Below are 20,879 nucleotides of genomic sequence, written 5' to 3'. Positions count from 1 at the left end.
ATCATTCTGTTTTCTTTAGATTAGAAGATTATATGATATCAAGGGGAATATCTATACTTAAAAATCCTGGGTGTTGTGACACTGGTTTCGCTTTTAGATCAACAAATAATAACCCAAAATGATTGTCTTGATAATGTCATGCATAAGACTTTTTTTTCCCTGTCCTGTCCTGGACTCGGTCTTGACTCGGACTCAAACCTTTTTGGACTCGGTCTTGTCTTGGACTCGAACCTCTTTGGACTTGGTCTTGACTTGGACTCGACTAGTCCTGGTCTTGGACTTGTCTTGGACTCGACAAAGGTGGTCTTGACTACAGCCCTACTACAGAGTGAAAGAACCTTCAACCAGATCGACCTTTCACAAAAAAACTAAACTACTAGTTACTCACCCTCACCATTATTTTTGCATCACTGAAGGATGAATATACACAAGCGCGAATGAGATTCTAAAAAATGATTTAGTAAAAAAAACACAAAAAAAACCATTGATAGATTCTGATCTGTTTCTCATGCATGAGTCATGCACTAGTTTATAGTGCTCTTTTCTCTTTTTTGACAACTTGACAAGAAAGTAAATGATGACAGAATTAAATGTTTTTGGGTGAACTGTTCCTTTAAGCATTGAGGTTTGATGTTCTACTAAAGGTTCCTCAGCTACAAACAGATGAACAGTACATGTTAATGTGTGTGTGTCTGAATGGAACAGAGTGTGTGTGTGTTTAATGCCCTTGCTTTGGTGTCAGTAAGCATGTGTGTGTGATAAATGCACTTCGCTTGTCAGATTTGAGATTCTCATTAGTCTGAGCAAGAGGCCATTACTCCTCTGCTTCACTGATGTATGTGTATGTGTGTGTGTGTGTGTGTGTGCGCGTGCGTGCATGTTTTCAGTCTTCTGAAACCAGGAGGCAAAATCTGTACTCTGATTTTAGTTGTAAATTTCAAAATGTAAACTGATTTGGAAAACCATTTACCTAACACTTGTCAAAAAGTACCCAATACCATAAGTAGGTTTTTTTTTTTTTTTTTAACAGTATGTTCACATATTTATTATAACCAAGTCGCATAGAAATGTATGCATTTTACAATAACTACAATAAATTAGTAACAAGTGGATTTGAATTGAATTGGCCACACTCCAAAGGAAGCTGAATTGCAATGACAACAAGAGGAATTTACTGGATAGCAAATCAAAGAAATTTAACAGGTAATGACATTCTGGGAAATGAATCGTTCTTCTGTCCGGGTCCATGTCTCTGTCTGTCTGTAAAGACTGTAATATTTTTTAATAGTTATTAATGGTTTTTTAGTAAAACATTTTCTAAAAAGTTTTTTTTGGGGGGTGAAAATACATTTGGGTTATGAGTTTATGGAACTATATGAATTTATTTTTTATTTCCAATTCAATTCCTGAATGTAATAGATTTAAAATGAACTGAAATTTAAACATTAATATAACAAATTTTGTAGACAAAAGTTTTCAAAAATGTTGATGGTTTATAGTCCAGAACGACAGACAGAATGGCAGTACAATAGATAGAACGTTAAAGAACGATAGAACAATAGATAGAATGGCACATAGAATGAACAAACGAAAGAAGAAACGATAGAACGAACAATAGAACAAATGATTGATCGATAGAATGAACGAACGAACAAAAGATTGATAAAACAATAGATAGAATGACAGAGAGAATGATAGATAGAACGCCAGATCGATAGAACGACAGATAGAACGATAGATTGACAGATAGATAGAGATGATCATATTTAACAAATTCAATTTTGTGGACCGGAGTGGAAGAACAGTTAATTAACTAGAATACATTACCCTTTTTTAATTCCTCTGCCTGTTATACCATTTCAACATTTTGTGGGGTGTGGAGAATTCAATTCAAATGAATTCTCATAAATTGAAAGGAAGCCAGTTCTTCAAATCTTTTGCACAAACATGTTGAGCTAGACAGGGAGAGAGAGAAAAAGACAGGGCACAATCTACTTGAGTGCAGAATCCCTCTGTATAGAGTCAACCAAATTGAATCAATACATAAAGGCAGCGAGGCAGTGTCTGGTCACGACTGGGGTTTTAGTAGTGGCACCAGAAGTCATCTACACACACGCTGTACAGACACACTCAGACTGGTCATCTAAACACAGCAATTTTAAGACATCTCGATTTATAATGGCTTAGACTGCCACCGTATCGCTGTAACATGAAACTTACCGCAGACACACAGAAACTCAGCACGTACATTAGTCTGACGCAGATACAAGCCCGTATCCCACAACCACCAACATCATTTACGGCCCTCAGATACGGCTCTCCCCAGAGGGAGCTCGGATCTATTGGCTCTCACGCTACACGCAACACAGAGCTTATTTCCAATGAGAACAGAGGCCGGAATATGCTTTGAAATCGCAGCGATTGCGACACAAGCCTGGAATTGGAATATTACGAAACACAAAGAAGAAAGGGGAGCACGGGGACACCAAAGAATATGAGCAACAAATCGATGAGAGGGGGAAAAAAAATAGAGAGAATAAGAAATAGAGAATGGACTAGTGGGGTGTTGTGGTTAGAAATGGAGGCTATTTAGGGCTCGGCTGATATTTCTCAATCCTCCTCTATTGAGTCAAGAGCAGACTGTTATGAGACACCGAGACGTTTCCCAGACTCTCAGGTGTGATGGATGGATATTTCAGCCAGTAAATATTGTACATGCTGGAGGTTATATATTTTCCAGCAAGGACAATTCAAGCAGGTCTCGCTGAGTCCCATGGATGTCGTCCTCAGTGTCCAGAGCTAATTATATAGTAAGGAGAAGGGGATCGGAGCACAGTCAGACCTTGAGAAACACTCAGATCTCCAGAGTGTCAGTCCTATCAACAGATCAAAAGCCCGAGTCTACCACAACACACCCTCGGGCGACGAGGGACCAGTGGATGAAAACCAAACAGGCCGGTTGAGACCGCTATGAGGGCAGTGTATGTTATGTATTCTTCTGTGGCACACTGTAAAGCCAATTATATTTTCTCATTAAAATGTCAGATCTGCAACAGTGTTACTTTAGGGTTTTCTCAACGCTACTGAGTGAAGTGCAGGGACCACAAAGAAGTATTTTCAAGACTTTCAAACTTTCTCCATTTTTAATGTTCCTTGCGGTTTTCTCTCAGTGATAATTAGGGCCAAAACAAGTCGTTGTGATTATCGATAAATATTATATATTTAGACATTTGAAATTTACTAGATATATAATATGTAGTAAATATTTTATATTTAAGGAAGGGAAAATGCTGCCTACTTTAAGAGTGAGAGTATACTTTGGTGCAATAAAGAATTTAAATAAAAATGTGGAATATTACACAGACATTAAAAAAAAATATTTCGAGAATAAAGTTACAATGTTTTAAGAATAATTTCATAGTAGGATTTTCAGAATGTAGTTTAAGTCCTGGGAGAGAAAAAAAGTCATAAGATTATGACATTAGCGTAAAATATAAGTAAAAAAATAAATTAATAAATAATTTATAATCTCATAATGTTACAACTTAAAAATTGTATGACTTCCTTTTTGTAGGCCTAAGATTACTCTCTATACACTACAACTTTATTCTTTCAATTCTAGATTATTAAATATAAATATAAATAAAAAAATAAAAACCAATAACTAAAAAACACAAAACATCTTCATATAATTCAGTGAAGGCCTATTAAATGGTATTTCCAGAAGATGGTTTTATCTTCTTGACATGCCTAATAAAAACTCTCCTCTCAAGACTAAAAAGAAACTTAAGGCAAAATCTGAAAAATCTATGAAAACTCTTAAATTAGCTGCCGAATATTTGATTAATCGTTAGATTTTCATTAGATCATAAGATTTTAATTAGATGCTTAGTTGAATCTCTTCATAGTACACCAAATTACAAAGTTCAAATAAAATGCTGTGCATGAGGAATCCAGGGGTCTGGTTATGCCCTAAATAAAATCATCTATAAAAGTCATCTCTTGCCAATTATTTTGGACCCAGGGCCAAGTCTAAAAGTAGAACGCTATGTTTAATTCTGCTTATGTGTGGGAACAGTTCAGGTCAATAAGATATCCAACCCACAACAGAGGACTGATTGACATTCTTTAAGAAAAAAAAAAAGAAAAAAAACTCTTCTTTTGGTGTGAAATGTGAATAATGCAAATGCACCGGGCCACATTTTATCTGCGGTCCAGGTCGAGGGAGTCGAGCGTTATTAAAGCAGCATTGTGACTGAAGTAGAATGTCAATGGAAGCTTCACACGTTACCTGCTGCAAGACTTAACATTACATTAAACAGCGTGCGTCCACGCTTCGACTCACTCACGCTCAGACATCGGCTCCATGAATATTATAATGTGACCCGTGGGGCATAAACGCAGTTTGAGTAGCAGAGGAGTGAAGGGCCTGGCTGCCAGTTTCGATGTCCGGTCCAGACGCAATGGACACCGCTTCATGGATGCTTTTATTTGGATTTCTGAATCATGCTGACAGGGAAAGCACTGACTAAAGCATGTCAGCGAGGGCCAGGGGCCTGACAGTGAGTGTGCAGATGAATGTGATTGCGATTGCTCTCACGTGTTGTGCGATTGAAAAAAAGGCCGACAGAAGAGAGATAAGGGGAGGGCAAGAGGTAAGAGTGATTCACTGTGTCTCTATCGTACAATTATCAGATGAGAGGGTGTGAATGTCTCGCACTCAGACCAGAACCCTTTGCGCATAAAAAGCACTTCTCCATGTCTCCACGCACATTAATCACAAGCTACTGTTGCTCTTCTGAGCCCCTTTGTTAACACTTTACACCGTGTTAACAAAGGGGCTTCAAAATCATTCTGTTTTAAGCAGACTAACACGATGGTAGATGTGAAAAACATTTAAACGATAAATGATTGATTAGTTGCATGACGTTAGATGAATAATGCATCCCTCTGTAGTGGTTTATAAACCTTATGTAATACATCTCACTAACTGAACACGAAGCATTTCAGCTTTCTTATGTGCACTCCTACCCCTGCTCGCCACAGCTCAATTTGCAGTATCACGGCTGCCATCTAACCCTCTGCAGGCATCTGAAATGGCATCTCGCTTCGCTTCCACAGCATTCGGCGAAGACCGGGAGGAGTTGAGAATCATCGCATCCCTGGGAGGAGAGGAGGAGGGGAGGGACATCCAGCTAAATGCATTTATCTGCTGTTGGCAGCTTTTCAAGCCCACAGCTGAGGCGAGATCAGACAAGAGCGAGTGTTAGCGATCCCTTTGTGGGCCGATATGCGGGTCATTCCTGTTATGCAGCACACTGTCATGATCCCATCAGATACAGTACCGTTCAAAAGTTTAGGGACAATATGATTTGTTTTAATGTTCTTGAAAGAAATGCTCATCGAAGCTGCATTTATTGAACGAATAAGCATTTATTGGATCAAATGTTATAGTAATATTGTGAAACATTGCAATTAAAAACATGTGTAAATGACATATGTAAAATGTTTCATTTATTCCTGTGAGGGCAAAGCTGAATTTTCAGCATCATTACTCCAGTCTTCAGTGTCACATGGTTCTTCAGAAATCATCCTAATATGCTGATTTGGTGCTTATTATTTCTTTTTTTTTTTTTTTTGTGGGAACCATTCAGCATTGCCATCACAGGAATAAATTAAATTTTGAAATATGTTAAAATACAAAAGAGTTATTCAAAATTTCATTATTTCACAATATTATTTTTTTTCTGTATTTTAATAGAAAAAAATGCAGCCTTTGTGAGGAGCATAAGAAAGAGAAGGGAAAATAAAAACATATCGACCCCAAACTTTTGACCGGTTGTGTTTGTTGCGTGTACATGAGAGACAGGATGCATGTTATGAAGCTTTTATGCCATGGAGACGAAGTCGAGGAGGAAGCCAGACAAATCAAGTAGTGAAGTGTTGAAAAATAAGAGGGAACTTGACAGATCAAAGAAGAAAGATCAACCAATCAGAAACGTTCTCCAGGTCTTCAGACATCCTTCTACCTGAAAAGAGTAAGAGCCTAGAAGGTTCTGTCTGGGCTGGAGAGTAAGACAGTCCTATCGAATGCACTTCAGACAGTATAACTCTAGGATGTGGTGCTCTTCTCACAGAGAGGAATTCTTTGTCCTTCATGGTGAGATTTAGAACCAGAGGAGACACTAACGACTCACTGAGGTCTGTGGATGTTTGAAATAAAGTAATGAAAGAATCCTGCATTCAGGATCTCTTGACAAACATCTGAGCGGAGTTAATGCACATTTGGTTTTCGGCTACATTCACGACACACTACACGGCTTGTCTCTGTCTCTTTGGTGGTTGTGAATGCCCCAAAGGAGGCATGTGAGAGACATCCAGGACTGACAGACCTGATCCTGGATCAGCAGTGGGGGAATCTCGACGGATGAGTCGCATCAGAAGATCAATACACCACTTAATGCTGCACTGTTGCTGAATAACAATGGGCCGTGAGAAAGCTTTTTACTCACCATCTCCCAGCTGACCAGCTACAGCACGTACTTACTTTAGCAGACTGTTATGGGTGCTAGATGTCTGGAATGATGTTTTGGTAAGGTTGCAAAGAGCTTTCGATGATATCTCAGGTATTAAGAAGGTTTTTGCAAACATGCTGCAAGGTCTGTTGAAAAACAAATCTTATTAAATTGAAACATGCTCAATATTAGTTAGCTAGGAAAGTCTATATTCATCAACAGGATTCAGGTGAGTCAGGAGGTTGCTCTAGAGGGCTACTCCAAAACCATCACAGGGGTATAGATCAGGGGCTTGTAACCTCAGGCACACATATCAGAATTTACACACTGAAGGGGAAACTCTGACATAAATGAAGTGAGAATAATATTATGTGATTGTAATTTCATTTAGTTTTCTGTGTTGAAGTCATGAGCCAAAATGAACACCAACTGACGAATGGGAGTAAAACTGGCTTTGGATTTACAGGTACTTTGGGAACAGAGAATTTAAGAATGAGTTTCATACTTAGTTACGTTTTTACATGCACAATTCAAATCAAAAGACATATAAATCATCTGCTAAAGAAAACATGTCATGACTCGCACATTTAAAGGGACACTCCACCTATTTGCATTAAGCTTTGCATTGTTAGAAACCCGGGCATACTATTGAATGGTCGTGCAACACTCTCTCATTTTCCCCTGAGACGGGAGAAATCCGTTATTTACCTCTTACACTTCCTCCTACAATGACGCAAAAATCGTCATTTTGCGTCATTGTAGGAGGAAGTGTAAGAGGGGGGGATTTCTGTTGAGACTACAGACACTCATTCCTCATCTTTCCCAGGGGGCGGGACCCGCTCACGCTACAGACCTATTACAGATCAGTGGGTGGGACTTTACTCTCTGAAACTGAAAGCAATATCCTCCATCTTGTTTGAAGCTAAGCTAACAGGCGCTGTGGAGACAGATGTAAAGTTATGACAAAAGCGGAGGAGAGTGCTCAATATGATATAGAAGAAGAGGATTTCGGAAGTCTGATGCTTGAATCAGGTGTTTGTGGCTACCTTTACAATCCGCATTATAGCGAAGAGCCGCCGAGGCAGAAGACCTGCCTGCCGCGGACGAGGAGCCCGGACTGACTCGAGTTAGGGCGGACTGGTGGCGCCGGTGATCTCACTATGCAACTACGAACACAGAGATAGAGACCGTCTGCGGCAAATAATTTCAACGATGACAATTTCTCCTGGACGAAATCTCTGAATCAGACGAGGACACAGATGTTTGTGTTGTGAACTATCCTAGTTTCGCACCGCATATGTTCTGACTGAACATCCAGGTACCATGCAATAATTCACCTTTTCGAAAGAAATACAAACGAGGAGTAATGCACTGAGTTTGCCAACTAACTAGACATTTTGTGTGAAATGAATTTCAAGCTCTGGTGGTAGCTAGCCTTGTAGACGGAAGAGTGATTTCTCTTATAGGCAGATATGCGCTTTCTGGATTAGTGGGAGTGGCTTGCGGAGCTGTGCAATGTGGTGCATTGTGGGAGTTGTTGTCTTTCACACAAATGCGTCCTGAAGTTATTTTTTGTCTTTCCTCGGTCACGAAGGCACCAAATTCAAAATTTATTTTACATTTCGGCTACATATATGACCCACTTTAAATAAAAAACAATGTTCAAATGGGTGGAATGCCCCTTTAACAGCTTTTACCAGAAAAATGCAGTTTATCTGATGCTTCTGTTCTATACGTATTTCCAGTAGAACTCCATATTGGCAACACATATGTAGATTATTGCTCACATTAATAATATAAGGTAGCCTAACTAAAAATTCTTAAGTGATTTATCCAAATTAAACATGTCAAAAAGTTTGTTGATCCCAGATACACTAGAGAATTGACCATTTAATTTGTCATGAATGAAAATCAGCCTGTGTTGGGAAGAAAGTTCAATACGGTTGTTGTCATATTGCATAATGGATGTTGATCATTCACTCAATGAGACATTGAAATCTCTTTTTGTTCAATTGGCTGAACGATCAACATTATGGCATATTGAACATACTATACTTCAGTCCCTAGCAGCCTCCGTTTCAAAGACATCAAATTAAACATGGCATTTACTTAAACTAAAGTCTATAGCTGCATCAAATTCGCCATCTCTTGAGATCTTTTAGCTCAGTTAATAACTTCGCTCTCAGTCACTGTGGATTTGCACAATATGGTCTATATTGAGTCTATAAAATGTGTCAAAGTGACTGGTTATAATCCAGCGGTTGCCCATCACTTGTTGTCGTGACAAGACAGGAAGAGTAGCAGCAATGCGGATTACAGAGGTACAGTGTGTGTGTGTGTGTGTGTGTGTGTGTGTGTGTGTGTGTGTGAGAGAGTTGTTTGGGTATCTATTAGGATTACAGAAGCAAGACGTGTGTGACTCTAGAGGATATAATTTTGTCAGAGTCAGAGTTCTGCTATGGGGTCACCCCTCCTTGGAGCCATCTGCTTCCTCCTGCCTGTTAGTCTCAGGGCAGTGAAGCTCAGAACTCAAACAGGCCCCGGGGGACAAACACACACACATAAATACACCGAAAATAACTAGACGCTGGTGGTTAGGAACCAGGAAGTGATTCCTGAGTGCCAATCTGCTGGCAAAATGTGAATTTAACCCCAAGCTTTTACTGTGCAGCCAAGTGGTTCCCTGTTGGAACCAATCTGATGATTAGGTTTGTGTAGCCGACCTGGAGTTTGCATGAATCCTACTTCATGTAAGGCATTTTAAATGCACGCTTAAAGGGATAGTTCACCTAAGAAATTAAATTCTGTCATCATTTACTCATCCTCATGTAGTTTAAAGCTTGTATGACTTGCTTTCTTCTGTGCAACACAAAAGAAAATATTCTGAAGAAAGTCAATACTGTTTTGGACCCCATAGACTTTCATTGTGTGGACAAAAAATGTCTTCAAAATATCTTCTTGTGTTCTGTAGAAGAAAGCAATTCATACAGGTTTGGGTGATTAAATAATGACAGAACATTCATTTTTGGGTGAACTATCTCTTTAAGTAAATGCTGAATCTCAAACTATTTCAGTTATGCATTATCATTCCAAGCCAAATCATTATAACAGGGTTTTTCAGTCATATAGAACAAGAGAGAATATGTGGAATATGCTATTGTAGACTTTAAACAGCACACATACAGTCCAATCATTGTATTCAAGCCTAAAGTGCCGTTCCAGATGACTGCTCTGAAATTTCCTATTCACTGGGTGAGATTTTGCTATTCATTGTAGCCCCGCTGTGGTGGGCAACAATGAGGCAGAATGAGTCAGAGTATTAGATGGTCGCAGAGTCAAAGTCACAAGGCCGCCAAAGAGTCAGAGAATCGGCTATCTGCTGATCACAGCAATAAAAGACTGAGAAGCCACACTTCTCACATTGCAGAAAATCCCACTTACTGTATGTTTGAATATGTGGTGCCAGAGATGAAGAGAAGAGAAAAGGGATTAAAAAAAAACATGCACAAGCATTTGACTAAACTAAACTACCCAGAACCCGTTTCGTTTGGCGTGCACCCAGAGTGCAAAAAAGCTTTCTCACCTGACCTTTCACAAAGTTGGTATGAGCCTTTCCAGTGGCACGTTTCCAGACCTGCAGGGCTCAGCTCTATACCAGATCTTCCACAATACAGAGAGAACCTCTGGGATAAACTGTATGATGCAATTTGACTGAATACCACTCCAAGTGATTCTCTGTGGCCATCAATGACCTTTGGATGAAAATGCGGACTCCAGGACAAAAGGGAAGGATAGAGAGAAATCTAGAATGGGAGTGCTTACACTGTTGTTTCTGCTCAGAGGGCAGCAGCAGGGAAGAGAAAGAGGGAAAGAGTGAATGAATAATGGTGCTGCTCAAATAATGTGAGGGCATGTCAGTTTTAGTCTGTACTGTCAGTGTTTGACCAGAAAAACAAAGGTTGTTTCATTTTATGCCAAAAATCCAACATAGAAGGGTGGATGGTATTACCAAAATCTTATATTAAACAAGTTTTACATCACGGCAATAGTCTCATGTTTTAGCTATTTGTGCTAGAAATTTAACCCCAAACTGAATTCATAAAATAACCATATAGCCCGCTGTGAGATACAAAGTTGCAATTGCTAGAAATATTTTGCAATTGTGAGATTATTATTATGAGAAATAAGTATAATAAAATTAAGTCAAATTGTGAGATATAAGTCACAATTATGAAATAAAATCATATTATAGACATATTATAGTGATACAGTAACAAATAAGGAGAAATAGAGCCAATATTGTAAGACAAAAAGTCATTGCGATAAAGTCATAATTGTGAAATAAAGTCATAATGTTGAATATACTGTAAAGTCAAAGTTACAAAAAAAATTTGTGAGATTGTCATATTGTAAAATGAATAAATGCTATTTTGAGATATAAAATCACAATTTTGAGAAATTACAAAACCTTTTTGTACTTTTTTACTCAGAGGTGGAAACAGGCATCCAAATCATCCAGTAATGTCTATTTGATAATCTAGTGACATCAATATTTTAAAAACGAAAAGGACTTCATTTGAGGATGTTGCAAGCATCACCTTTTATAACAGAGTATTAAAAATGTCCCATTTATACTGTGGTAAACGGCATAGTAGAGTCTCTACCAGCTGCTACCGATACACTGTATATAAAACAATGGGCTAATGTAGTAAACTGGATCCATGCAGATCTGAATCTCAGATACCCGTCAATCACGTTTCCTTAACAGCAGACGCAATCCAGCTAGCATGGGTTACATCAGATCTGACAGGTCGATTCACATTTGTTAGTTCTGCTGATCTCGAACTGATGCTGCGTCTCTGTAAACTGCTGTGTCTACAATTGATTTAGTCTGCCATAACGAAGAGAGGAAATACGAACTGGCGTGTCCATGATGAAAGGCAGGAAACCTGAATCACTGTAAAAAGAGAGAGACGAATTCAAAACTCACTGTTATCCTTTCAGCAGAAGAGCAGTGGTGGAAACGCTTTAGCTCTCACTGGTGTCCACAAGGGTAGATGGCGACACCCACAAAGAAGAAAGATATTTTCTGTTTAGATCCTGTGAGAGAGACAGAGGAAAAAAAAGAAGCAGACATAAATATATTTGGATCTGGCTGTGTTGGAGATTTGTAGACTAATAACCGATGGTTTGTAGGTGACTCATGTTGGCAGGAAATGTGAACCGGCCAGTGACCCGTGACAGAGGAAGATTCAGAACTCACCACTGCTCAAGAAAAAAAATCCCTCTTATGCTCGTGCTTTAAAAACAATCTCTCATAAACACACACACGGCATAACTCTAAACAGGACCAGATGTTTCTGCTTGGGAGCTGAACTCCCATCTGTACACGGAAAAAAGAAAAGCAACAGCAACTTTCCATTCATTAACCCGCTTCTGTCAAAAAAAATGGCAGGAAAATCATGGTGGCAATTTGTGTTTAATACACAAGACGTACTGCAACTCTATGCATTTCTATATGCATCTATCTATCCATCCATTAACCACATGCGGTTCCTTCAATAGGGGAACATTAAACTTTAATAGAGGGTTCTTTTACAGCGGTGCAGCACTAAAATAGAAAATAGTGCAATTCGTGAGATTGCGAATCACAGATTCAATTAACTGGCTGTGGAATTCCATATTACTGGATCTTTTAAAACCCCCGGTGAGGTTGGGGGGCGACTGGCTGGATTTCCCGGAACACATTCGTGCAAGGCTATCACATTCTGACCGCAGTTAGCCCTGTGAACCGCTAGTGAGTTATCGCATGTGGCTCAGGCATTTAGCCCTCTCACCCTTCTCTTTCCATCACTCATCCCCCCCCCCCAAAGTCCCAGCCGGGGGGTTGAGGGGTGAGGGAGGGGGGAGCAGTCATTGCTCACAAGCCTGAAACTTGTGTCTGAACTCAACCATTTATATTACGCTACAGAGGACAGGGTGAACAAAACAAACCATGGCAAAATACACACAGATCTCTTGTCCAGAAAATATAAACATCGATATCAAGCTTTCTGTGCCCAAAAATGAAAATTCTGTCATTAATTACGAACCCTCATGTCATTCCAAACCTGTAAGACCTTCGTTCATCTACGGAACACAAATGTATATTTGATATTTTTTATGAAATCCGAAAGGTTTCTGAACCAGCCACAGGCAGCAACGTCATTGCAATTTTCAAGGCCCAGAAAGGTAGTAAAGACATCGTTAAAATAGTCTACATGTGACTACAGTGGTTCAACCTTAATGTTATGAAGCGACGAGAATACTTTTTGTGAGCAAAACCCCCCAAAAATAACGACTTTATTCAACAATCTCTTCTCTGCCACCATCATTCTCATACATTGTTGAAGTAGTGTAAACAGTGCAGCGCTTCCTGGTTCTACGTCAAAAATAACGTCTGGGGCCGATGGCGGTCTAGAACAAATATTGCCTGACATGTAATCATACCCAATGCCAAGGCTAAAAGTGAACCTCTATGGATACAGTGATACACACTGCATACATCATACATAGTAGCTACATAAATACTAAACTAAACGAAGATAATAGTACTAAACGAAGAACATAGTACTAAACGAAGAGGCGTTTAGCATCATAGCTAGTACTGTATGTTTTAAAACGGCTAGAGCATTGTATTGACCAATCAGTGGTGTGAATTATAAGTGATGGGGAAGTTACAAGTCATTCATAATTACTACGGATATTTTTCAGCTTCTGTCAAAGCTGAACTGGATTTATACACACATGCACACACTTACTGTATCCTGTGTTTACACCTCACACTGTGGACGGTACAACCGTAGTTCATTCTTGTTTGGCCTGGTGGATGTCATTGGCTCTGTGAATAAGCCAATCCATCAAACACAGTTCATTTGAAATGAAGCTAATGTAACTCTCCAAGCATGAAGTTACACTGCAATAAAATCAATACGGACTGTGGTTGGAGTGTTTCAGTTTTGAAATATGAACTCAAGGATAAAAAAAGACAATAATGTAGAAACTCTATAATGCCAGTACATCCCCTTTTGGCTAAATTACGCTTTTTATCTCAGTATTTGTGTGTGCGCTGTGATTTACTGGCAGTCTTACTGGTTCCAGCATTCCCTCTCATGGACTAACTCTGGGTCAGTGATCTAATGGTCACGACAGTATCTGAGCCGTACTGCATCTTGAAAGAATCCAATTCTATCAGTTCCATCCAAAGTATATTACTGTACGTATTTCTCAAGAGCTCTCTCTTTATTGTGACATATTTTCACCTGTTACAGCTTATGCAAAGGGTAGTCTTAAAGGGACAGTTCACTCAAAAATGATATTTCTATCATAATTTACTCCCCCTCATGTCGTTCTAAATCTATATGACATTCTGAGTAAATAATGAGATTTAAAAAAAAAAAAATGGGTAAACTGGTACCTTTAAATCACCTCAGGATCAGACTACTAATCCAGTAAATTGTGTGTTTGTAATAAATAAATCTCAGCTGAGTGTCAGCTGTTTATGTTCTACAATGTGATTAGTGTCCTGAAAGTGGGCTGGTCTACACACACAGAGTTGCTGTTGTTGTTGCACACAGAGACACAGCTGACCAGAATTAGGTTTAAGATTAGATGAAGGTTTGGGATCATATTCTATTTAGGCAACATGAGATTTAGATGCACATTGTAGGGTTAAAATTAGGTTATGATTACTTACTACTGGAGATCTGTATTCATTAGGTTTATGATTATTGGTTAGATTTAGGGTTGAGGACATTGAGGATAATATATAGGGTAAGATTAGATTATAGTTAGATTATAACTAGGGTGTTATATATATATATATATATATATATATATATATATATAAACATTGCATCTCCACTATAAACTCATCAAACTCAACATTTGGGATTAGAGCCTTGAGCCGAAAACCATTGATTTTAATAAATCAAGGCTGGCTAAACATATGTAACCTCTAACTTGTGACATTTCGAAACACTTATTAAATTTCTTTCTCTTAAAGGAACAATTCACACATGTTTGTGTTACAAACAGACTGAAATAACGTTTTTTTTTTTTAACCGATAATCTTTCCAAGCATCGAAATGAACTACAAAAGTCATATGTACTAGTGCTGGGCGGTATACCGGTTCATACCGAATACCGGTGTTTATTTTTGTTATGATATGAATTTTTTAAATACCGCAATACCGATGTATGTCGCTTTAATAATGATCGGAACGCGGCGCGGCAGGCCACTGTTTGAGAGGGTCCTTTTTCTGTTGCACTGTAGTGATGCACGTGTAAGCGTGACTTTGAAGATGGATAGGTTAAACTATAATTGATAGTTTCCCATACATTGGTTCACAATATCAACACAGCCTTTTGGAAAATCTATTTGTGGTTGGCATTGACATCGTTGAATAAACATGAGCACTGCACGTTTCAAAATCAAAACGCGGCGTGGGTGTTTTTATATTAATGTATCTGAAGTGAACTGACGGTCTTTAGAAAAGTTTCTTTGTTATTACAATTGAATCTTTCTTTATCTTTTCTGATAAAGCAGCGTTTATGAGCGTTGCTGCTTTGTGTACAGCCGTTACCGGGGAAACCGCTATTTCTGCCGCTCCTAAAGCGCCTCCTGCTGACACCTCTTTATAAACAGCCTTGCAAACCTGTAATAATACTAGTGTGGATTTTTTTTCTACAATATTCACTCATGACAGTAAAATAGGGCATTCTAAAGGCGGGCGTACATGGTGCGATTTTTGCTGTTTTTATGAGCTCGCAGATGATTTTTTTCACTCGGGAGAAATCGAGTGGAATCGGTGATGCTCGCATGGTCGCGGCTCGCAGCGTGTGAGAGGAATTACGAGCCGAGCATGTTATGAGCACCTCCCCGACCTCCCGATAATTTTTAAACATGTTTAAAAAATTCGGGGAGTTGGCCCGATTTTCACCAGCTGTCCCCTATTGCCAAATCATACACAACCACGTCGATGGGGCTATACCCAGCAACCATACAGTGTACGCATACACTGTCTCTCTCTCGCACACACACACACACACAACCTGCTTTCTCTTTACTGCTACACAAAACCATTTTTACCACAGTGCATGTGTCCGACTTACATATATTTTTTCACTCTTTACTTAACCCAGCCCATCTCTTTTTTTTTTCATTTTGTCCCTCTGTTTGGTGATGAATTGTCCCTGGTCTCCAGGAATGGATCTGTTAATAATTCAGACCAGGCTCTGGCATTGACCATTAGAGCCGGGAGGCAGAACTTTCAGCTGATAGATCACTAATCAGATTAATCGCTGTCTTTCAGTGGGGAAATGAAACGAAGTGAGGGTCCACGCCGTGCATCATAATATACTGGACCTTCTAGAACACTTCGCCAGCAAACACTTTCAATTACGACAAGCAAAACCACCTACAGCTTTAGAGAACATTGCCCTTGATTGAGTATTCACGCAGCGATCCTAACATTAGCCGAACACGGTGAAAATATTATCCTACTAGATGTGGTTGCACAAAATGCGCATGAGTAATTAGTACAACGATGGATGTGACTAATGCCTGTTCCAGACAAAAACATAAATACAGTACATCACTGCAGTTCAGATAAATTAGTCGGAACTCCATACAACTAATGATCATCCGTACATTCAACTCATGTCCAACAGCTGTAATTTGATTAACTGGAGTGTTTTTAGGCTCAAGTATGTATGTATTTTTTCCAGCTGAGCTCAGGAACGTGGGTCGTTTATATCAAGGCCATAGCATCTCATTTCACCTGAGCTTAACACTGATTTGCCTGCAAAATTATGTTATTGTTTCCAGGGATCACGTACAGATGTTGCCAGCAGTAGCCGCTAATGACAAAGTCATGTGTTTGGTGGGGTGATATGTGTGTCCGACTGAGCTGATGCCAGGTGAATTACACAAATTAGAGTTCACCATGGAGTGGAAATACTGATTAGTCACAGTCTGCTGTGAGTCTCCAACACATGCACTGATAATAGATTATACAAACATCTAGCAAGGCTTAAAGGCATAGTTCAACCAAAAAAGTGCAAATTCTGTCATTATTTACTCACCCTCTTGTCATATCCAAACACGACAACAAAAATAAACAGCATAAAAATTTGTCCATATGTCTCATGTGTATTCCAAGTCTTCTGAAAGCATAAAAGTAGTATATTTTGATTCATATTTACTTTAATATACAGTAATACTGTTCAGGCACAATAAAGTTCATCCAACTCTACAACTTTGCTCCCATTCTGTCCTCTTTTTCACTCTCTGTCTATCTCTTTGTCTATTTCTCTCTCAGAGCGTCGTGTTCTCTCTCTTGACTTACTGTGATGTTTTTGTTCTTTTTTCTGCAAAGAAAAGTCTGATCTGGTCTGGCTGACGGCAACATTCACTGACTATTATTCATATATAATTTATCACAGAGAAACAGAAATGGGGTGAGAGAGTGAAAGTTTGTCCCCTACCTCTAAGAGATTTAAATGTTGTATTTTCACACACACGCAAACACGAAAAAATTGAGCTGCATCAGGCCGTTGATCCTAAAAGACGATGAACTCAACACCACAAGATTGAGTAAAGAACAAAAACAAAACAAAATGTACAACACAAATATACCCAGGACCCAATCCAAACATCACAGCAGGGGTAAAAACCTTGTAGTTCAAGCTTAAAAACACATAAAGTGTCACAAATCACAAGACGTCACTTCAAATTGTTTGTTCAGCTAATAAAACCCGACATTTGGAATGTTCCTTTTGTGGCCACATTAGCCCCGCCGTACCTGTTGTATTGTTAACCAAGCGTTAACTGTTACCCCATGCTCCGTCGACCCTAGCGTTATTAAACATGAACTCTCGCCCCAGTCTCAGTCAGAGGATTTCTGTCTCTCATTATCCACTCAGTCCTTATCAGAATATAAATAAAGAAACTGAGCTCTAAAAATGGAGTTTAAAGATACTGAGAAGCCTCTGTTCTTGAAATCAAAGGATAGCTTTCTAACAAATCGTGACAGGAAAACAAATGAAAGCTAAAAGAAAGAAACATCAGATATGATGGAGTGATGAAATAGAATCTGATTTTACCTATTATATAGTAACAGTTTTTTTTTTAATGGTTTTGTAAAAACAGTGATATCGTGAAATATTATAAAATAACTGTTTTCTATTTTAATATATTTTGAAATGTAATTTATTCCTGTGATGGTAAAGCAGATTTTCAGCATCATTACTCCAGTCTTCAGTGTCACATGATTCTTCAGAAATCATTCTAATATGCTGATCTGGTGCTCAAGAAACATTTCCTATTTTATTATGTCGAAAACAAAATTTTGTGGAAACCATGATACAATTTAAAAAAAAAAAAGTTGTTGTTGAGGTTTCAGGTGAATAGAAAGTTCAAAAGAATGACATTTATTTGAAATATAAATCTTTTGTAACATTACAAATGATGTCTTTAGAGTAAGTTTTTGACCATTTCAACGTGACCTTGCTAGGAAAAAAAAATGCATTAATTAAAGATCAAAAATCTTACAGATCCTAAACTTAACCCTAAAAAGGTAGTATAGTTGTGCATAGTTATAATAAAACAGTAAGGCTAATCAACTTTTTAAGAGGAAGTAGAAAGGAGATGCTTCCCCTTTTTTGCATTGCTGGTGTCAAAAGGCTGTGTGTTAAATCAAGCTCTATGGTATACTGATGAAAATTCACATGTCAGTTGATAGAAGCTATAGTCAAATTAGGCAGGTGCCAACATGGATAGACTGTCGTAAGATCTACTATTTTGGTTCGGTGTTGGTTTTCCGCTTGATATCTAATATTTGCATCTAGCAGCAAAACCATTGAGAACCGATGTTGCTGATGTTGTGAACAGATCCCTTGTGCATGTGTGGGTGAGAAAGAGAGAGAGAGAGAGAGAACGAGAGAGGGATGAAGGGGTATAGAGCTCATACAGGGTCAGTTCTTCCTTCTCCTGATACCGTGGGAACGGATAGATGGGTTAAAGACACAAACGGATCACTGTATCTCTCCCTTTGCTCTGTTCCAAACCTAGCTGCCTAAAGAGAGCGCATTTTAAAGCATCATAGACATGCTCCTGAAGCAGTTCTGAAAGCTAGGCATCTTAAATATGCCTCCTAAGAGCCCTTATTTTAGCTAAATAATAAAGCAGCATCTCAAGTATCAGAAGCGGTTATCCAGAATGCGTTATGATGAGCCTAATCAAAAAATTAAGTTGAGATGGCGAACGAGGCGAGAGAAATGTTGACCCAAAAGTATAATACATTTAGCATACAAATTAAGTTCAGTGACTGATTAAAAACACAGTAATTTGTTCTTATTTATGTGTGTTTAGGATTATTAGAGTTAGCTTAGCAACATGCTAATGTCAAACTCCATTTGAATCAATTGCATGTTTTTCCTTGTTTTTAAAACCTTTCCTTGTTTCTCTCTCTCTCTCTCTCTCTCTCTCCTCATCTTTTCATCTTTTCATCTTTTTCTTGCACTCTCTTGCTCACAGTGACCCTGACATGTCCTTTTCTCAAAGTCCACAGGAGTCCTGCTGTTTCTCTCCAGTCAGGTGACAAGTGGCCTTTTAGCTGTGACTCGGACCACCTATTTTACCCTATGTTTCCTCAGCTACTGGATGTCTAATAGTGTATACTTACTTTAAAGTTAAAATATCACGGAAAATATCACTTTTGAAACACAACTATAAAGATATATTATAGCATTCATAATATAAACCCCACCAAAAAAAAATAAAAAAATAATAATTCTAGCAGATACTTATAAACAGATAACTGATTATGGTCTGATATGTTTTACACTATTTTGTATAATTAAAATATAAAAAAAAAAACACTAAAACCAACTGTTTTAAATGCTAAAAAATGTATTTAGGCATCACACATTACAATGTACAGTATGAAAATGTCTATGGTGTATGGCCTGCCAACATGACAACTAAATCGAACTATGACATGTCATAACCACTATTCAAGAGGGGCTGGGATAATGTGTCCATTTAAAGTTTCCCTGACATTTAAATTAATATAATCATTTAGAAATTTGCTAAAGATTACACTTAACAGTGTTATTAATTATTAATGTTTGTAAAAATTGAGTTTAAGATGATGCAAAGTTGATCTAAATATAAAAATGTAAAAAACAAAACAAAAAAACAAAAAAACAACATCTATATAATAAACGGAGCAATTCCAAGAGGGTCCTCACACCATCGGTGCTCTGGCCCTAAATATCGTTCAATAACTGATATGTCCCATTTTATGAATCACTAGTAATTTCACATGCAAAGAGATCAGCCAATCATAAGACTGATAATTTGCATAACACTAAATTCCAAAAACAGTATCGAAAACAACTTATTTACCTAAAAGTATCAAAGTCAAAGATAAGGTGGAATATTATTATTAAAACTGATCACGAATCAGAAATAAAATAGATTTAGATTTCAGGGAATGAAAATAAACACTACTAGAGTGAACATCATGCCCTTTAAACTCTCATTTCGTGTTTTCAAGAAAAAGCAATGAACATTAACATTGACCCAACATCACATCACTGTTCCCTAATGTTCCCCCCATTTGTTCCTAGAAGCTGAGTCTGCACCATGTTCAATAAAGCACCAACAAGCATTATATAGCAATCCGCTAAGTAGTTGGTAGTTCAAAGGCAGTGGCCACAAAATGTAACAATTTCTGTCTGAAATAAAAGGCACCGTCAGAGCAGCACTGGGATAGTGGCCAGCGCTACAGCCAGGCGTGAGAGCCATATAATGGCATCTCAGGACATTAATCACCCTGAAAGCCACAAGCAGCATAAAAATTGACAATCTGGCAACCCACTGCATGTCTTTATTAAATACCACATCACTCAGGGCCTGCAAACACCCCTGTCCTGGCAATGAGGGCTGAGGTGAACAGAAACCAAGAAACGGAAAGAGAACAATATAGGAGGCAAGGTGAAAAAGAAAGAAGGGGTGAATGATGGAAAAAGAGATGGAGAGATGATGAAGGTTTAAACTAGACTATGTTTTATGGACAGAGCAGGGGGTGATGTATGCGCCTGCCAGCATGACAACTAAATTGAACTATGACATGTCATCACCACTATTCAAGAGAGGCTGGGAAAAATGTGCCTATTTAAAGTTTGCTTGACATTTAAAGTAAAAAAAAAAATTATAGTGACGTCACCAAGTACGGTACAATATTTTAAAGGAAATGCTAGTGATGTCACACGGTCGGTAAGGAAGAGAGTGTTTCTACTGCGAAGAGCAGCAGGGAA

The 20,879-nt window shown here is 38.4% G+C and overlaps 1 protein-coding gene across 2 annotated transcripts in view; it reads right to left on the bottom strand.

Annotated features, from left to right (window-relative positions):
• The window catches only part of sema6cb (semaphorin 6Cb), a 147,694-nt gene that overhangs the window by 69,831 nt on the left and 56,984 nt on the right, over positions 1-20,879 (bottom strand). For both annotated transcript variants that reach the window (XM_084435489.1, XM_084435490.1), the window contains exon 3: positions 11,506-11,615. The gene's annotated coding sequence lies outside the window, so the exon portion shown is untranslated. The remainder of the gene's footprint in view (positions 1-11,505; positions 11,616-20,879) is intronic.

Source organism: Rutilus rutilus (genome assembly GCF_951802725.1).
Source record: "Rutilus rutilus genome assembly, chromosome: 17".
NCBI lineage: Eukaryota > Metazoa > Chordata > Actinopteri > Cypriniformes > Leuciscidae > Rutilus > Rutilus rutilus.
Note: the sequence above shows the minus strand (reverse complement) of the source record. Positions and strands in the feature narration are given on the sequence as shown.